At 43.0% G+C, this 20,719-nt stretch overlaps 1 protein-coding gene across 5 annotated transcripts in view; it reads right to left on the reverse strand.

Moving 5' to 3' along the window:
• Nucleotides 1-20,719, reverse strand: part of PPEF1 (protein phosphatase with EF-hand domain 1) — a 121,738-nt gene that overhangs the window by 96,890 nt on the left and 4,129 nt on the right. Inside the window, exons 4-6 of one of the 5 annotated variants that reach the window (XM_046672691.1) lie at nt 15,838-15,935; nt 5,293-5,379; nt 2,401-2,501 (exon numbers count right to left, since the gene is read on the reverse strand). The gene's annotated coding sequence lies outside the window, so the exon portion shown is untranslated. Of the gene's footprint in view, nt 1-853; nt 929-2,400; nt 2,502-5,292; nt 5,380-15,837; nt 15,936-20,719 lie in introns of those variants that run through there. The other 4 variants (XM_046672689.1, XM_046672690.1, XM_046672688.1 and 1 more) reach the window with 4 other exon arrangements.

Here is a 20,719-nt window from a genome sequence, read left to right on the forward strand (position 1 = left end):
ACCTTGATTCCGCCTCTGGCATTCTAGATGTGAATTGTGTGGTTTCCTCTGTTAGAAACTCAGCTTTTCCTAGAGATGCTGGCTTTTGTGAGAAATTTCTACTCTAGCTCTAGCCCTGAGGAACCCAAATCTAGAAGGCATAGGCATTCAACTGGCACCGCACCCCAGGCCCCAAAGTGGGAGTTAGATAGGCAGGTCTAATTCTTGCCCCTCGGACTGTGTAGACAAGAACATGGAGAACAGATACCTCTCCAGGCTCCCCTGCTACATTCTCTTTGGTATTCAACAAAACAAGGATTCTACAGTCTGATGTCTGTCGCCTAAATATAACTAAGGGGCACAGAGTGGGGTAGAGGAGTCCCTGGCAGACTACACTAAAGAGGCCCCTTCCTCCACCACCTTTCCAGGAGAACACTGTAGCACTTGCTTGTGACTGGGGTCTTAAATGAATAAGTCACAGTTCAGTGACTGAACTGGTGACTCTTCCTGGGTCTCATGAGATGAAAGGATAAGAAAAGGGAGGGACACTACTCAGCCATAAAAAAAGACGAAATCATCCCATTCGTAACAACATGGATGGACCTTGAGGGTATTATGTTAAGCGAAATAAGCCAGACAGAACAAGATAAACACCAGATGATTTCACTCATATGTGGAAGATAAACACATGGACAAAGAGAACAGTTCAGTGGTTACCAGGGGAAGGGGGCTAGAGGAAGGACACAGGGCGTGAAGGGGAGCACTTATATGGTGATGGACAAGTAATAATGTACAACTGAAACCTCACAATGTTGTAAGCTATTATGAACTCAATAAAAAAAAAAGAAAGAAAGAAAAGGGAGGAACTACCTACCCCCGGAAGGTGTCTGAGGGCATCTGTTGCTATATCAGACAGGATTGTAATCAGGAGGCAGCTTGGCCTGATGCTAGATTTTCCAAAGTGTGTTTGTGGAAGAGTACTTGTATGTGATTTATGATTCTAGGGATAAGGCAAAAAAGGACCCACCATCAAATAAGTTCAGGAGAAGTAGGATTAAACAGGTTTCTTTACAGCAGGATTCCTCAGAGCCTTCAATATGTTAATATGCATCTCTAATATGAAACTCTAAGAAAGAGCTATAGTGTCCACTGTTTCCCAAAGAGCCTAGCAGGCACCCTTTTGAGGTAAAGCATCTCCAGAATATCTGTTGTTTCTAACTGCCTAACGCTGGCCCAGAGGAGCCTAGGGTTTAGAAGTCAAACAAACCAGTTTAAATTCTTCTCAGCTTCTTGATTCCTCTGCACCTCAGTTTTCTCATAAGAAAACAGGGATAATAATGCACACCTTACAGACTTGTACTGAGGACTAATGAGGAGCTTTCAGTGGTGGAAAAAACCAACTTCAACAAAGAGTAATTCTTCTCAGCTGATGAGTTAGGAGGGGCCATGCCTGGGCGGGTACCCACCGTGGTAGAAGTGTTGAAATGAAACTTGTGTTTGTTCAAATCTCTTCCTTCAGAAGGTGTTATCTCGGCCCTCCCAGAGACTAAACCCTTTGGGTATCTACCGGTTCAGGGATAATTGTAGATTCACAAAGAAAGGGACTCTTTTCCCCTGAGAGCACTAAGATTGGAAAGAATACTATATGAATAATAATAATAGTGAAGAACCACTCTTTATTAAGGGACTACTATTTACTCAGCACAGTGGGTGCTTTATATTTCTATTATTCCAGTTAATTTTCACAGCAACCTTCGGGTGGTATCATCACTCCCATATTACAGATAGGAAACTGAGACTCAGAAATTAAATATCCTACTCCATGGAACAGCTGATCAGTGGCAGAACTAAAGAGCCACTCTGCTTAATGATTAAAGAACAAAAATGTCCGTCCACTAGAAGGTTAGCTACACCTTGGTTTCAGGACCCAATCTGGTCAATCTATGTAAGCACTAAATCACTAAAGAAAATTCTTGAACACTGCAAGGAATTCAGTTTCGCTTTCTTACAGATAGATGGAAACCCTGTGGTCCCCTAAGATAGCAAGAGGCCAAGGGAGCTAAAGGAAGATTTCTGAACATGAAACTGTGTAGCGGGGTTTGGGGAAGGGCCTAGAAGGGTCTCTCAAAGTATTCCTTCCCTCATTTTCTAGCTCTCACCCAAGAAACCACAGAGTTTTTCCAAATACCGAGTTCATTTGAAATAGGCCACAACCCTTCAGATTGCAAAGTCATCTAAATACATTTTTAAGATGATGACAACTTGCAATCAGCATCTTTGAGAAAAATCATTCCGAGAAATTGCAAAGCAATAAAATCAGCTCCGAGAAGTGCATGTTCCCTGTTCTGTTGCTACACAATATATGTTTATGATGTAGACTTCTGCTTGCCCCAAATACCTAAGAACAAATAAATGTATTACCTGTTTCTTCTGCTTGGCCAATGCAGAGGTTTTTCCTCACCTCAGGTGTTTCAAGAGAAACAAAAATGAGAAAAAACCTTCTCTATGAGGGATGCAGAGGTCTGAAAGAGAAGAGGTACAATTCCAGTTCTCTCTGGAGCACCACCCCTACACACACACACACACACTCCACACATCTCACACCTCTGCAGTTCTCTGCAGAGAGAGCTCTTGCTTAAATAAATCAAGAAGTAAATACACACACGTACACAAAGAAATAACTCGAACATGCCCCAGCTGCTTTGCCTTTCAGCCTGGAAGGCGAGCTCCGAGCAGCAGATCCGGGAGAGGCTGGACTGGCCCGTGAGCCGCAGCTGTCTGCCCCAACCCTGCCCTGTTCTGGGCTAGGAGATAAAGGGATGCTCTCAAGTAATGGGCTGAGGTCACATGACTGCTTCCAAGGGGACCAGGCTCTGTACAAGCAGGACCAGGCTGCTGTTTGCATAAATAATCTGCATCAGTACAAAATACAAAATGAATTTTGGTAAATAAGAGCAGAAGAGCACTCAGTGGCTGACTCTTTAGGTCAACCAAGGATGATTTTTAGGGAACGTTACAGTAACCTGGGTACGATTAAGAGAAGGAAGTGAAAAAACAAAACATTCCTCTTTAGGACTTGAAAAGGCATGGGTTTAAGGGAGCAGCTGTTGGGTGCTGTGCTGCAAATTCATTTATATGATGTTTTTATTCCTCCAGCTATTCAATCGGCTGCTTGTTGGAGAACCTGTCTGTGAGAAGGAGATTCACCTCTCTTCATCAGCAGAAAAGAAAAAGGAAAGTTGACCTGTAATTTTGCAGAGTTTGAGAAGGAAGAAGGGGAAGACATTTGAAAAATCGAAGTGCCAGTGTCAGTACTGGATGCCACCAGCCACAGTTCTGCTGTCTTTCGAGGCAATCCAGAGGTGATCTTGTTCCCAGAGCCTCACATTGACTGTAGCTGCACCGACAGCAATTTTCCTCCCAAACTCTTCCCAGCTGGTTACATAGTATATGCCTTTTCGAGCTTACTGGCCTTAGGCACCTTGAGCTGGGATTTCAAGAACTTCAGCCATCATCATTTCATAACCCCACCCAAGCTGCTCTTTAGCCAATTCCTTTCTACAATTGAGAGCCACGGGAGATCCAGTAAAGTGGTTACCTAGCTTGCTATTTAATCTAATGGAGTCACTTTAAAAATAACTGGAAAGGCAGCCCTGGGCTTCTGTAATTCTATTAGCATATTAAATATTATCAGAGGGCCTCATTATGAGGCAATACAGCTGTACAGGTTTCCATGGCAGGGACTCTAAGACTAGGACCTGATAAGGCCACCATACACATTGCAAATGATAGCATAATTACCCAGGCTTCTGAAAACTAATGGACAATGTCGCTATATGGCTGGGTTTCCGGCCAGATGCCTATTCAGTCCACAGTGATTAAATGATGGCTATGTCCAGATACAGTTGTTCAAATGTCTCCTCTGTGTGAAGCCTTTCCTGAATCACCAAGGGGGAGTTAGTCCCTCTGCCTTCTGGCTCTCAAAGCCATGTGTGTGTCCAATTATAAAGCTTCCCAAAGTGCACTGTAATTTGTCCTTTTACATGTGAAATCCTGAAGGATAAGGATCCATTTCATTCCTCTTGGCATCCCCAGCACCAAATGTATAAGAGGTACTCACCGAATATTTGTTTAATCACAGAAAGAAAGGAAAGGAGGGAAAGAGCTCGTGATTTAGGTGGTTGTTTTAATGGCCAGCCTCTGGACCATGAATTGGATTGGTTGTGCCCTTTATGTGACTTGTCTAAAATTTAGAATTTGCTTAAAATGAAGAACTTCACTGGATCTTCCCATTGTACAAAGAACGCTAAAGTGTTACTTCAAGCACCACAAAGAGTTCTATAGCCAGCCTCCAACTGCTAAACGAACCAGCACTGATGTATGTGAATAAATCACAATGATAACATTTATTGAGCACTTACTATGTTCTAGGCACTTGTAAATTTTACATGTTAATCTTATTTAATCCACACACCATCCTATGAGGTACAGTAGTCCCCCCTTTTCCAAGGTTTTTCTTTTCACGGTTTCAGCTACCCGCAACCACTGTCCAAAAATATTAAATGGAAAATTCGAGAAATAAACAATTCATAAGTTTTAAATTGCATGCCATTCTGAGTAGCCTGACAAAATCTTGCGCCATCCCACTCCGCCCCACTTGAGACATGACTCATCCCTTTGTCCAGAGGATCCACGCTGTATGCATGACCTGCCCATTAGTCACTTAGTAGCTATCTTGGTTATCAGATCAACTGTCATGGTATCGCAGTGCTTGTGTTCAAGTAACCCTTATTTTACTTAATAATGGCCCCAGAGCACAAGAATAGTGATGCTGGCAATTCGGACATGCCAAAGACAAGCCATAAAGTGCTTCCTTTAAGTAAAAAGGTGAAAGTTCTCAACTTAATAAGGAAAGAAAAAAATGGTACACTGAAGTTGCTAGGATCTATGGTAACTTTTACTCCAGTATGCTGTTATAATTGTTCTATTTTATTATTAGTTACTGTTGTTAATCTCTTACTGTGCTTAATGTATAAATTAAACTTTATCATAGGTGTGTATGTATAGAAAAAAATAGTATATATAGGGGTCAGTACTATCCACAGTTTCAGGCATCCACTGGGGGTCTTGAAACATATCCCCCAGGGATAAGCGGGGACTACTGTATATACTATTATTATCCCTATTTACACATTGGGAACTATAGCCTGAAGTCAACCAACAAATGAGGAGCAGAGCTGGGATTTGAACCCAGACACTTTGACTCTAGAACCCCTACTTATGATCATTACACTATATTGCCTTGGTCAGCACCTTGTGTGGCTGCAAAATGAAAGTTCCAGCCTCTTGTCAAATGTTCTCTGGCTTTCCTCCAGCTAAGCAGGGATGTGTTCTCTCAGCCTGAGAAAAGAAAAAATAATGGGCAAAGTAATGTTAACAGTTCTAAACTCACTCATTAACAGACTTATCTCCCTAACAGTCAAGGTGGGTCAATTTATCTCTCAATGGGCACACCATCATATGAAAACAGCCAATAGGTCAGGTGAGAGTTCAACTACCCCCTCAGGGAAGGCCATGGCAACATCAGGTCCTCCTTAGATAAGACGCCTTGTGCTCTTCTATTCAATTCAACACATTTTTTTCCCAAAGATTTTATTTTTTCCTTTTTCTCCCCAAAGCCCCCCAGTACATAGTTGTATATTCTTCATTGTGGGTCCTTCTAGTTGTGGCATGTGGGACGCTGCCTCAGCATGGTTTGATGAGCAGTGCCATGTCCGTGCCCAGGATTCGAACCAACGAAACACTGGGCCGCCTGCAGCGGAGCGCACGAACTTAACCACTCGACCACACACATCATATGATGATGCCAGGCACATCATAGATATTTATTAAATGAATAAATGAAAGCAATACAGTATGACAAAATCTCTAATAGGACAGGTAAGGGGGACAGAGAAAGAGCCCTATGCCACAAACGGGATGAAGGTAGGCTTTTTAGAAGAAGTGATGCCCCTGCTGAGACCTGAGGATTGAGCAGCCAGAAGTTAGGAGTTAACCAGAAGAAAAAAGGTGAGGGAAAGAAGAGGGTGTTCTTGTAGATACATATATTTTGCAGTACTTAACCAGGATGTGAAATGGGAAAGGTGAAATAAAAATCAGAGCAAACTGAGTTCCTAGTTATAATGCTACAATTAGGCTTACAAGCAGGTCGAGAAAAGTGTTTGTCTGCTGTGGTTGAAAAAGGGCAGCCTCTGCACCTCTGCAGCCTGGATTTACTCTTTCTTGGCTGCCTCGGCTGTCTTTCTTTCCTTTCTCACTTCCCCACTCCCCTACTGGGTTTGCTTTCACCCTCCAGATAAACTTGCTCTCAAATACTTGTCTCAGTGTCTACTTCTGAGGGAACCCAAACCAGAACACTCAGTTAGTCTGTAGTAGGAGCAAGCTATGGAAAGGCAGAGGGGAATGGAGATGGCTGCTTACCTCACAAGGAAGAGACTGGGCATTGCAGGAAAACCTCTCCTGTTTCACAAGCTTCCTAGAGCTGGCCACAGTTCCAATTTCTCCCAAAGAAAAGTAATTCTAACAGGCAGCTCCGACATACACTGGGGGGTATGCTAGAATCTAGGCAAAGCAGCTGGATTTGGGAAGAGACTGAAAAAAATGGTGTGTGCAGATCTGTTGGGTGGTGAGTACTTAAGGTGTCTGTGCACTCCTGGTCCCTGATACCTCAATGTCCTAGAGCACCAAAGGCGGGCTGGCCTCCCAGCTCTGGTGCTGGGGCCGATGGGAAGCAACCACACCCACTCCCAGCTTCCTAACACCTGGTAGTCTCCAAAAGGGGGTACCTGCCCCACAGCAGATGCACAGAAGGTCTGCTGGACAGTAGAAAACAAAATATCAGAACTCATATTTTTATCTATTTTCTTATTCTTTTAGAATTTTCTATTTTCATGTATGTTTGGCAATGTACACAGTATATGAGTTCAGTAGTATTAGTTGTAAGTAAATAAATATACCTGTACTAGGGGTCTATTCTCAAAAAGCTTTTACTGTGAGAGGTTCATGATCAAAAACATTTTAAGAACCTTGATTTAAAGAGCCTGCTTCCTTTTGAAGAGAGGGAAGGAATACCAAGTAACTTTACATTTCAATAAAGAAAAAGGATCAAGCATATTTCCAGAGATGAGTTCTGGGTATTGAAAAACCACATTAAGGAGCTGGCCTGGTGGCATAGTGGTCGAGTTCGTGTGCTCTGCTTCAGCAGCCCAGGATTCATAGGTTCAGATCTCGGGCACAGACCTAGCACTGCTTGTCAGGCCATGCTGTGGTGGCATCCCACATAAAATAGAGGAAGATTGGCACAGATACTAGCTCAGAGACAATCTTCCTCACACACAAAAAAGAAAAACCACAGTAAGTACAAGGAAAGAGAGGCTAGATTTGGAAAGTTGTTAAAAGAAATAAAAGGTGGGTTACAAGTCACTATCAGGTGAAAGAAATTCATAAAGGCCAGTGCTGGCCAGATGTGTCTATTGGGGTCACCTTGTCAGCAGCCACAACGACAGGCTGAAACAGCTGTCACGTGTTGAAGTTTATAAGTTTGGCTTTGAAAAGGCTCCATCTTGGGTACAAAAGTTGAGCTTTCCATGGTTGTGATTTAATAAATAGAGGATTAGTGGATATTAGAATTTAAATTTTGACCACTGCTTAGTCTAACCCTAGCTTGGTCCTAGATGGCTTGAGTTTAAAAAAAAAATCTCCTTCAATTAACCCTGAATGTCCGTAAATCAAATCAATAAGCTTCACAGAGAGTTCCGGCCTGGGTAAGATGGAATAAGGACACTCTACCCACTCTACCCTGTCCCTCCCATTGATTGAAGCTATAAAAGCCGTACAGAATCCAGGGAGCAGCTATCTGAGGACTGTGGCAGGCAGACACCAACATGGTCCCCAATGATCCCCAAATCCTGGTATTCACGCCCTTCTGTAATCCCCTTCCTTTCACTGTAAGGCTGGACGTAGTGACTGACTCCTGATCAACAGAATATGGCAAAGGTATTGGGATGTCACTTCTGTGACTAGGTTATAAAAGATTGTGACCTTCTGTCTTGCTAGCAGACTCTATTGCCTTTGCAACTCGTGTGCTTTTGATAAAGTAAGCCGCCATGTTGGAGAGGCCCACATGGCACCGGACTGAGGGAAGTCTCTGGCCAAAAGGCAGAAAGGAACCGAGGCCCTCCGTCAAACAGACCTCAAGGAACTGAATCCTTCCAACAACCACGTGCGCTTGGAAGTAGATCCTTCCCCAGTTAGGCCTTAAGATGCCTGCAGCCCAGCCAGCACCCTGACTGCAGCAGCTTGTGAGAGATCCTGAAGTAGAGGACCCGTGTAAGACACTCCCAGATTCCTGCTCCGCAGAAGCTGTTGGATAATTATGTGTATAAGCCGCTAAGTTTTTTAGTAATTTGTTACACAGCAATAAATAAGCCACACGAGGACTCTGAAAAGTAAATAGCAGAAGGCAGATTAAGGAAAAAGATCAGAGTTTGAAGCATCACCAAACTGCTGATGAGTTGACCATTTTTTTCCACCCAGTTCCCCCTGAATTCAAGGAAGCAGAAATTCAAATTAAAACCACAATGAGATAATACTGCACACCTATTATAATGGTTTAAAAAAATTCTAAATACCCAGTGCTGGCTAGGACGCAGAGCAACTAAAACTTTCATACTTTGCTGGTGGGAATGCAAAATGGTACAGCCACTCTGAAAAATAGTTTGGTAGTTTCTTATAAAGTTGAACATACACTTACCATATGACACAGCAATCCTACCCCTGGGTATTTACTTTAGAGAAATGAAAGCTTATATTCACAGAAAAACCTGTACACAGGTTCATGTGGTCAAATACTGAAAACAGCCCAAATGTCCTTCAATGGGAGAATGGATGCACAAACTGTAGGATATCCATACATTGAAAGGCCACTCAGCAATAAAAAGGAACAAACTACTGATCCCCACAACCTGGATGAATCTCAAAGGCATTATGCTGAGTGAAAGGAGCCTGATTTAAAAGGTTGCGTACGTTTATATGACATTCCCGAAAAGATAAAACTATATGATGATGGAGAACTGATCAGTGGTTGCCAGGGTTTACAGGTGGGGGAGGGTATGACCACAAAGGGAGAGCAAGACGGAGTTCTGGGGGGCAATGTTCTGTAGCCTGAATAAGGTGGTGGTTACGCTAATCTATCCATGTGTCAAAATTCACAAAACTATAACAAGCTGATTTCACTGTACACTAATTTAAAAATACATTTTTTTAAAAGCTTCAGAGCTGGCTCTGGTTTAGTGCCTTTGGGTCTGCAGATATTAAGTACCCACGGGCGGACTTTGACTGCCAAGGGCCTTCCTAAATCACAGCCAGAAGCAGTGTCTTCTGCTGTAAACTATGAGCACTAAGGAAAACACTTGCCCTTCCCTCTGACTTCACTTTTAGCTCTCTATCCCTGGGCAAAACTCAAAACACAGAGATCCCAGTCAGAAAACGCACCCCATCCATTCTTTATTCAACAAGTACTTACTGAGCATGTTCCAGCGATGAGGCAGGGATAGAAGGATGAATACATTCTGATTCATTTCCCTTCCAGGTTCATAGTGTAATGAGGGACATGGACTCGTCCACAAATAATCTCAAAACAGGAGGTGTAGGTACAGAGATACGCCCATGTTCTTTTGGAGTCCAGAAGGATATTAGTTCTGCTAGGGCAAGTCGGGAAATGTTCCATAGAGCCTGAAAGGTGAGGAAAGGCATTCCAGGGCGCACAGGAGCATGCTATAGTTGAGTAATGTTTCCTGAGACTGGGAGATGGTGTATAGAGCAGAGAATGGGGACGTGAACCAGGGAGGGAGATTGGTGCCAACTGTGATCATTCTTGTAAATCACAACAAAGTCAGACTTTAACCTGTCAGTCAGGGATTGCAATCTCAAATGCTTACATGGGCTAGGACAGATAATATAAATGAATAAGGCAGCCTGGGTGGAAACGATGGGACATTCTGGAGAGATTGTGTCTATATGAGGCAGCTGCTACTTACTGGTAGCTCCCTCTCAGGCTGCCATCCAGAAATGCTGGCCCAGTCTTGCCCGATGTAATTTTTCAAGAGAAGCTGAACATATTTTTATGTAAAATCTCCCTATTTTTAAATGTCGGTATATTTCTGCAAATTTGAAGACGCCTTCGATTACAAGAAACATCATTATTTTATGTACCAATGAGAAAGAAAAAAGCCACCCATCAAATTATGACACTCCATCGATTTTAAGACACATTCCAATTTCAGAGGTGCTAAAATGTGAAAAAATGTGGATCTTAGAATCAATGAAGTGCAGTAATTCTCATTTTCTCAAAACACTATACAGACTCCATGGATTCAGCATGAGGCTGCCAGACTGCAAACTCTGTTTAAGTGAAGGGGAGCCTGAGGGTAATGTGATTAGATTTAAGCTTCAGGAAGATCTCTCTGAGGGTCAGACGGTGATGAACTGGGCAAAAGCCAGCCATAGGAAGACCAGTGAGGAAGCTCCTGCGACAATCCAGGAGAGAGATGATAAGGGCTGAATTAAAGCAGTGGCAGTGGGGATGGAGAGGAGCGGCCAAAGGTGAAAGCCCTTTAGGTAATAAACCCCACAGGCCCCCGACTGGGTAGAGGGAGTGAGGGAGACAGAAGCATCAAGAATGATTCCAAGGTTTCTAGCTTGGAATAATAAATGGATTCCTCACTTCTTCAACAATACTTACTGGGTATCTACCACGTGCCAGGCACTATGCTGGGCACTGAGGGTACAACAGTAGACAAGACAGACATGGTCCCTGCCCTCTTGTCATTCACAGTCTAGTGGGCAAGGTCATTAATTGCGGTACAGTGTGAATGGGTACAGGGGTAGGAAACGAAGGGGGACAGTATGTTTACAGTGGAGAAAAACAATGAGTTGAAATGTCCCATAGGCAGTAGACAATTGTTTAGAGCCCAGGAAATAAATCAGGTCTGTGGATTCTGATTAAATTGGTCAGCAGGTTACCGATAACAGCTGAAGTGATTAGAGAAGATAAAATAGCCAAGGCAAGCTTTTAGAGCAAAAAGGCAATAGGGGTAAAAGCAGAAGCGGGGGAATAGAGACATTTAAAGGGAATGAGGAGGAGGGAGCGAGCAAAGGAGACTAAACAAGGGACAATCTGGACAGGAAGGAGCCCAGGAGAGAGGAGAGTCTGTAAACCAAGGGAGACAGGTATTATCATCTAATCCAATATACCTTTATCTACAATTGCTGCACAGAAGTAATTTACCTCGGCAATGTACAATTCAGATTCTCAGAGCTATGGAGTTTTGCATGAACTCCAAATAGGCTTATCAGAACTGCTTCTTATTTAGAGAGCTGTGATATTTTTAAATATTGCCACAATCTGTTCCTTTAGCTTGTATGTGCTGGCGTTTTGCACGTATTTCAGTTTGACATCTAGCATGAATCAATGGCAGAGCAATGGTAATTCCTTACCTCTTCTCTTCCTTCTGTAGGAGCCATAATCTGCCACTCCAAGACAAAAGTAAAACAAAGGATATACATTTATGTAACTCCCTCTCATGTCAAAGCACTGGGAATTGGGCACTTGACCTAGGCACAGATGGTAGAGTCCCCTTGCAAGATAATCATGAGGCTCTTGGCCCAGAGCTCTGTAACGGGTGAGGCTGTGATGCACAGTAAGATACTCTGGTCCTCTTGAGGGTATTATGTTAAGCGAAGTAAGCCAGATAGAGAAAGACAAACACTGTATGTTTCCACTCACATGTGGAAGATAAACAAACACATGGACAAAGAGAACTATTTAGTGGTTACCAGGGGGAAGGAGGGTGGGGAGTGGGCACAAAGGGTGAAGGGGCGCACCTATAAGATGACTGACGACTAATAACGTACAACTGAAATTTCACAATGTTGTAAATTATCATAACCTCAATAATAATAAAAAAAAAAGATACTCTGGTCTACCAGACCTGTTCAGAAAGGCCCTTCACTTTATAGCAGAGGAAACCAGACCCAGAGAGGTTAGGTAGCCTCCCCAACATCACAGTCTTATGACTTGGTGGCCAGTACTCTTCCCACTACATCAAGGTGACCCAATTCTACCCTATAAAGATAGCTCCAATATAATAGATACTAAAGTATGATAAACTCTGTACACAAAACTTAAAGTCCACAAGAATTGGCCAAACAACTAAGCAAACAGAGGAAGAAGGTGAACTTTCAATCATGTTTCCATGCCTACACAGATTTCATTCAGTCCATCTGCTCCTTTAAGAGTTCTTACCCTTCCCTCTAAGTTTTATCAGTCCACACAGGCTCCAGGAAAACAGACTCCTAGATCTTCACTTTGCTGGCTGCTGAGTCTTTCAGCCTGATCTGTAGGCTCAGGACACAATCCATCATCACGCTTATAGGTCTTAAAGAGGAGTGCTCAGCCTCATCTGGAATTCTGCAGAGGTAGATTCTAGAATGATTCTTTAATAGGTTGCCTTGGCAACTCCACAATGCCAGATGCAGGTATGACAGTACCTGCCAACAGTAACGTGAATAACACAACCTGGATGAGAGAACCACTTCCTGCTTATTGGAAAGGCAGGTTCCAGGTTCTTCAAGCTTTCTTTTTGCCACCATTGCCTCCCTGTCAACCATTTTTGTGTTTATGAACATAGAAAACAAAGAACAGTTGGTTTCTAGAGGAATGTTGAAACCATTAACTAAAACAAGGCCTGGGAAAGATCCATGGCTTTCTTTTCAAAACCCTTGCTACTATTGCCTCAGATGACTAAGAGTTTATGGTGAAGCCCTTGGAAAAGTTTTTAGAGAATTTTCTCTAAGAGCACTTATTCTTGTCTTGGCTTTATTCATATATTCATTCTACAAATATTTGTTGAGCATCTATTGTGTGCCAGGCACTGTTCTACACCCTGGAGATATAACAGTTAACAGAACTGACAAGGTCCTTCCCTCACAAAGTTTATAGTCTAGTGGGGGAAGTAAACATTAATCAAATCATAAAAATAAATTAGGAAATTGCAAAGGAGAAGTACATGTATCATGAGAGCGAGTCAAGAGGTCAAGCAAAGGCTTCTCTGAGGAAGTAGCCTTTGAACTGACATCTGAAAGACAAATACTGATTAACTAGGTGAAGGTGTTGGCAGGGGGATAGAGTCAAGGACATACTGGAGTTGAGCCTCAGTGACCTGGAGTAGATAACTGGAACCTATGATTTGGGGACTTTCAAAGGAGAATCAAGGGTTTAATGTAGGTCTTAGTTTACTAAAGGTGAAGTTAGTATTTTCACCAATATTCCAAAGAATGCACAATCTGTGAGTCTCATTTATATAAAACTCTCTAAAACAGTATTTCTCAAACTTTAATGTGCTTATAAATCACCTGGGGATCTTCTTAAAACACAGATTCCTGGGCCCAGCCCCTGGAGGATCTGATGCAATAGGTCTGCAGTAGGGCCCATAAATCTGTATTTCTAATAAACTCCCACGTGGTGGAGCATACTATGAGAGGTGCTGCTCTACTGCACGGTCTGATTTTTATTTAAACCTCTATTTCTTTTTCAATCCACTCTTTAAAGTCAAACTATATTCTACAATGTTCTTGCGATTTTTAGGGTAAATTCAGTAGTATCAGCAGAACAAGAGAACGTTGTGATATAGAAATAAAACAATGCCATAAGCTAAAGACTTCAAATATTTGGAAAGAATGAGAGAAATAACAATTACAAGCAAACTGAGGTATCAGTAATGTGGTGAAACTTCATTAATTGACCGCAGTGAGGTGGACTGTCATTCTTAGTGAAAAGTCCAGTTTACAAAGCAGTTTTAAGGAAACATAATATAAATTAACTTGATGTAGCTAAGGACAGGAAATTTCTATATGTTTAATGACTCTTTAACAGGTAGATAAGAGCTATTTGTAATGAACTCCTTCATATTTTGAATAAAGCTCTGGATTCTATATTACATGAGATAAAAGTAAGCTCCCTGTTCAGGTCTCTGTTTGTTAGTACTGAACACAATTCCTGATGCTTTGCCGTGTCCCCACTGGTGTGGCTACGTGAAAAGGACGCTATGAAAGCCAGATGGTGGGAGATCCAGGACTTCTCTGGATTGTTTTTCCTGAGAAGGCTGTGAAGTTAATATAGGTCCTGGAGCAGAGTGTTGTCCTTTTAAAAAATTAAAAATGAAGTCTCTGCACAGAAGAATAGGAGGATTTAGGAAAGGGGACCAGCAGTAAGTTCTTGTAATTTCAAAGAAATATCAGCTCTGCCACTTATGACCTGGGGAACTTAGGCAACTTATGTAACTTGTCCGAGCCTCCGTTTCCTCATTTTGAAAATGGGAATAATAATATTTAAATGGAATAATCTAACTGGAAAATTCTTAATAAAGTGCTAAACAGATATCAGCTACCATTTCTAGGAGAGGCCTTCATTTCCTGAGAGGATACACATCCTCGAGAAGAAATGTAGTCTCCCCTGTGGGTCAGGATGTGTCTGGGAGCATACTAGAATCCGGTTCTAGAGTCAGATTGCTTGGGGTCATTTTCTAGCTCCAACGTTTAACAGCTGTGTGTGAGCTTGGGAAAATTACATAAGCTCTCTGTGCATGTTTCTTAGAAAACTGGGACAGTAATAGTACCATCCACACTGGGTTGATCTAAGGAGTAAACGGGTTAAGACATATTGTGGCAGCCACTGATAGTTGCCTAACCAATAGCCATTCTCTCTTTCTTCCTTACCAATAAAACCCCAATTTTGTTCTAGGTGGCAATGGGCAAACAAAACTTGATTTGGTAGGATCCCTTGCAGGTAGGGGTAGTCATGTGACTCCCTTCTGGCCAATGAGATATAAGCAGAAATCTACTGGCTGAGGCTCCCAGAAAAGCTATTTTCCTGATAAAAAGACAAGACTCACCGGCATGAGCACTTTCCTCTTTGCCCTTCCCCCATTCTGCCTGGAACCAAGACCCAATGCGTGGAGGAGGAGCAGCCCTCTTGTGCACATTAGGAAGAGAGCAAAAAGATGGAAGATGAGCCTGAGCAATGGATGACAATGTGAAGCTGCTTCTTTCCTGGCTTCACATCATATGAGATAAAAACCAACCTCTCTGTGTTACGTCCCTGCTATTTCACTGACCTTATTACATGCAGCCAAATACATTCTCCAACCAATACACTTGTAAAGTGGTTTGAGTGGTGCCTGGTTCATAGTTAGTAGTCAATAAATGTTAGCTATTATTATTATTATTTGCCCAGCCTTCTGTTCCCTAATCAAGTGGCTGTCAAGTATTCCCCTCAGTGCCTTGCAATAGTACCCCAATTTTCCTTTTGAAATCAACCCCCTCCCTACGCTCAGCCCTGCAGTTTGCATGGGATTCATACCACCCCCGACTCTGAGTGTGGGCCCTGATTGGCTTAAGCCAATTAGCACAGCCTAATTCCCCAGCAACAGTGACTATCCAGGGATAGCACACAACTCAGGCCTAAGGCAGTTAGCACACCCTCTTCTCCCGGCAAAAGAGAGGGTTCAGATGGGCATGTAGCTAAAGACAGGCAATATGAGTGAACCTCAGGGCTCCCGGGAAGAGCACTGGGACATAGTCTCAGTCTTCTCCCCCAAGTGTGGTGCTCTGAGCAAGGCTGTCATCATGAGGAGAGCCAGTGTGGGGGCTGCAATCGATACATGGAGAAGGGCAGACCCAGAGAAGGGCGGGGAAATGGAGCTGGAGATCTCCATCATAAATCTCTGGATGAAATTTTACCTTTGGAATTTTCAAGTCAGATTCATTTGAGACTGGTTTCGCTAACTCAGTTTGGGTTGAATCCTCTGTCACTTGCAACCACAAGGTTCCTTCTGATACTGTTAGATGAAAACAAGAATAATTGAATGTAAGGATTATAGACCTAGAGAGGAACTTTTCAAACTCTGGTCTAGTGCATCTATTTAATGGAATCTATAGTCAAGTACAACATAAATTCATACCCAAATCAGCTTTCCAAAAGAAAAGAACAGCAATAAAATCTACAATGTGCAATTGTGTAAATTCATTCAAATTTCTCTTCCAAAAGAAAAAAACTCAGCCAGTTGAAAGTGTTTTGTTTTCATTTTTTGTAAACACATCCAGGAGAACTCCTTTAAGACTAGATGTGCATCTGGGTTTTAGAATGAACGTTGGACCCAGAGGCAGACACTGGAAACCTATGACTACTACTGAAATAATATTCACAGACAGTTGTCATGGCAGCCTGCTCGTTCTGCACAAAATAGAACCCACTGCATTTTAACAGGATTTAGCAGAGGAAAGCTGCTAGCCTGCAGACAGACTCTAACTGAGTTAAGCTACTAATTGGTTTTGGTTTTATTATTATATAAGGCCTTCAGACTATACTCTAATTGTATCCCAAAAAATCACAAATACTTAAAATCATTAATAAAGGCACATAATGATTTTTGTTTAACACTGGCATCACTCTTGAAATCTTCCCGTCAGACTCTGAGGAACAGCGTGGAGGCGAGTCCTGTGGTGTGCACACTTGAATCCACTTGTAAATCTAAAGAAGACAGTAAGTGTTGAGGAAGTAGAGGGAGTAACCAATTTCATTTCTGTCACCAATTAGCACTGCCTGGATGCTGCTCTCAGATATTTCCTTTTAAGTGGGGCTCTGTAGGAGTGGGGAGTAGCCAAGTTGTTCTGTGCTCAGTTACACAGTCCCAGGGGAGTGACTTTAGAAAGTGGAGGCATCTCAAGACATAAATAAGGGAGGGAGAGACAAAGTGCTTTTCTGTTTCCCTCTTGAGTGGCTATCTCATCAAATCTAAGCTCACTGAATGTGACTGTGGGTGCTTTGGAGATTACAGATAGCTGGTGTTTGAGAGGAAGACCACAGAGGCCATCTCTACTATTAGAAAGGTTTTCACATATCACCCTACTCCCCTCTCCCCTCTGCCTTCCCCTCTTTTGAGTTTCCTCTTTAAGAGAGAGGAGACAGGGTCTAATCCAAATCCAATAGCGTCCTAAATTAGGAAAACCACATCAAGCCATTATCATCCATTAACATCTTGGAACAAATAAGTCCTTTGGGTAAACTAATGTTCTTCAGACTCCTTGACATGGGGCCATGTCATATACTTTTTTTTAAACTCCCACACTGTCCCACACTGTGCTCCTAGACATATGGCCGGCATGTGACATAAACAACTTTAATCAGGGGACAGGAACACAGGGCAGTTCCTCAGTAGCTGGTGGGCAGATTAAAGACATCATCAAAATGGGACAGGAGACAGCTAAGGGCAAGAAATGTGGAAATGTTGAATCAGAGGGACTGTATTTTCTTTCATGTAACTGAAACTCCCACTAAACAATGGTATTAAAAACTAGGGGTTTTGTTTTTCTCATGTAACAAGGAATCTGGAAGTACGAAATCCAGGGCTGGAACCCAGGCACCTTCCTTCTTTCAGCCGAACCATGTAGCTTTCTTCTTCAAAATTGTCAACTCATGGTCACAAGATGGCAGCTTTACATCCAGCATCACATTTGCATTCCAGGCAGAAAGTGAAGGACTGAGGGGAAAATGGGACATACCAGGTGAGTCTACCTCCTTTTAAAGAAATAGCTTTGGAAGCCCGCCTACTTCCATACATCTCATTGGCCAGAATTTTCACACAGTCTCTTCTAGCTGTAAGGGAGCTTGGGAAATCAAGCTGTTTTAGCTGGACACATTGCCAAATCAAACAAAATCAGGCAGTGCAATGTAGAGGTTAAATATAGCCTATGGTGCCAGATGGCCTGGGTGTAAAATGCAGCTCCTTCATTTACTAGCTGTGTGACTTACTCAAGTAACCCAATTATTCTGTGCCTTGGTTTTCTCATGTGTAAATTCAGCAAGATACTAGTACCTTTCTCACAGGGTTCTTGTGAGGATTGAATATGAATAAAGGGTTTAGAATAGTCTCTGATACATAAGTCTTAAACAAGTGTTTATTCTTCTAATTTTTATTATTGAGGAAAAGAAGAATGGATATTAGACAAGCAAGTAGCAGTATCTGCCACAGATGTGTCACCCACTCTATAACTTGACCTGTCCTGGTTACCGTGCTACATGGGAGCAACTGCCCTGCTGCATCAAGAACCGCTGGCTCCCAGGAGACAGGGAAACCAAACCCCTGCCCTGCCAGAAGCAGCGATTCCCAGGACCATCAGCTTCTTTCCCCATTTACCGGGAACTGAGGGCAACCAAAACTTCCCAGGGTCTGAGCAGGCCACCACTGCCAGCCACTCTGCTGCTGCCTAGCCATTCTAGACATGAATCATCAGAACTCCACCTGTTGCAAGTGTCAGTAAACCCAATCCCAGCTGGCCTAAGCAAAACTGGAAATGCATCCTCCAAATAACTGAAGAGTCCACGGCTATACTTAAGGCATGACTTGGTCAAGGCCTTAAACGATAGGACCCAGTCACTCTACTTCTCAGCTCTAATCCTTTGCTGTTGGCTCCATTCTCAGGCTTCGGGCAGGTAGCAGACATCTTTCATGCTTTGTGGTCACCCATCACCGTCTCAACAGCCTCCCTATGTTTTGGTAATTCCCCACATTTGCCTCCTGCCTCCCCAAAGGAAAACAAGAAATTTGCTTTTCCAGCCTCTCTCATAGCAAGAGCACAGGTGTGTAACTTAGGCTCTGCCAGAGATCTGAATTGAGAAAACGGCAACACGAGGAGTGGAAGGGTTATGAAAGCCATCTTCTGACAAGATTAGCGGCTGAGGGGTCTACTTTTCAGAGGCAGCAGGGATAGAGCTTCTGGGAGATTCTGCAGAGAGGCTCCATCACTGGTTGGGTCACTAACTCTGCACTCAGAGGGTGCAGCACTGGGTGTCTGTGCTGGTGCAGCCCCACAGTGAGACTGAGACATTATTTCTGGCTTTGGAGTCTCCAAGGCCTTCTCGGAGATCCTGTGAGCCACTGAATATCCTTTAATAAACTCATTTTCTTCATAAACTAGCAGGAATGTTGAATCAGCTTAGGAGACATTATGCTTTGGAAACAAACAACCCAAAATCTTAGTGGCTTATGATAATCCAGGTTTACTCTTCACTCCTGTTCCACGGCCTGCACGGGTCGGCTGCAGTTCTGTAACATGTGGTCCTCCCTCTAAGACTCAGACCAACCTTGCTCTGGGGCACTGCTGCTCTCATAGCAAAGGGGAGACACTGAGGTAGTGAGCCACAAGCCGGCTCTTCACGCTTTTGCTTGGAAGTGATACACATCACCTCTGCCCACATTCAATTGGCCAAAGCAAGTCACTTGGTCAAGCCTATCGGTGGGGCCATGATGTAAAAATCCTCCACGGGGAAGAGCAGTGAATATTTTGGACAAGATAGTGCTGCTATATGCAACTAAGAGCCCCGTCTGACAAAACGCAAGAGGAAGCTGGCAGCAGAACCTCCAGCCTCTGGATTGTCTCACGTTTAAGTCCAGGGTGAACAAGGAAATGTCTCTTCTCGGGAATTCAAGCAAAAGCCCCAGGATTAACTCTGGTTGGGACTGACTGACCTGGCTTCAGTCATTGCCAACCCTGCACAGACACATTCAAGGCATATTTATTGAGCACGTACTGTGGACTATAGTAGTGAACAAAACCAAATCCGTGCCTTCTGGAACTTTCATCCTAGTCGAGGATACTGGGGACATGCAATCAACAAAATAGCTAAATATCTAGAAAATTAGATGGTGATAAGAGCTATAGAGAAAAATAAAGCAGGAAAGGGGGATACTGAATTTCCAGGGTGAAGGGAAAAAGAAAATAGCAACGTTAAATAGGGCAGTAAGGAAAGACCTCAATGAGAAGATATTTGAGCAAGGTAAGAGAGCAAAGGGTGACCTAGGGAAAGAGCATTCAAGGCTGAGAGAACAGTAGGTGCAAAGGCCCTGAGGCAGAAGAGGCCTACTGTGTTTGAAGAACAGCAAGCAGGCAAGTGTGGCCGGAGGAGAGTAAAAGAAAAGGCATACTAATAGGATATATGATCAGAGAGGTAACAGATAGGTCAGATCAGGTAGGGCCTTGCAGGCCACTGTAAGGCTGTGGCTTTCATTCTAGTTAAGGTGAGGAGCTACTGATGGGTTTTGAGCAGAGGAGTGATAAGATCTAACTTGGGTTTTAAAAGAATCACCCTGGCTACTGTATGGAGAACAGTCTGTAAGGAGAAAAAGGCAGAAGCTAGGAGGCCAGGATACGAGGTTCTTGGTAATGATCTAGGCAAAAAGGGACTGTGGCGTTGATTAGTATGTAACAGGAGAGATGGTAGAAAGCAATCAGATTCTAGGTCGATCTTGAAGGTGAAACCAATAGGATTTGCCAGTGAGATCAGAATTGGGGTGTGAGAAAAAGAAGAATCAAGTATGATTCTAAATATTAGGCCTAAATAATTAGAAAGATGGAGTTGCCCTTATCTGAGACAAGGAAGACTGAGACAGGACCAGATTTAGAGGGTGGAGCTCAGAAGCTTACAGACATAACAGGTTTGAATGCCTGTTAGATATCTAAATGGAAATGTTGAGTAGGTAGATCTGGAGTTTAGGAGAAAAGTCTGGACTAGAGATATAAATTTGGAAGTCATCTAGGTTACAGATAATATTTAAAGCCATTA

Source organism: Equus quagga, chromosome 10 (assembly GCF_021613505.1).
Source record: "Equus quagga isolate Etosha38 chromosome 10, UCLA_HA_Equagga_1.0, whole genome shotgun sequence".
NCBI classification, from domain to species: Eukaryota; Metazoa; Chordata; class Mammalia; order Perissodactyla; family Equidae; genus Equus; species Equus quagga.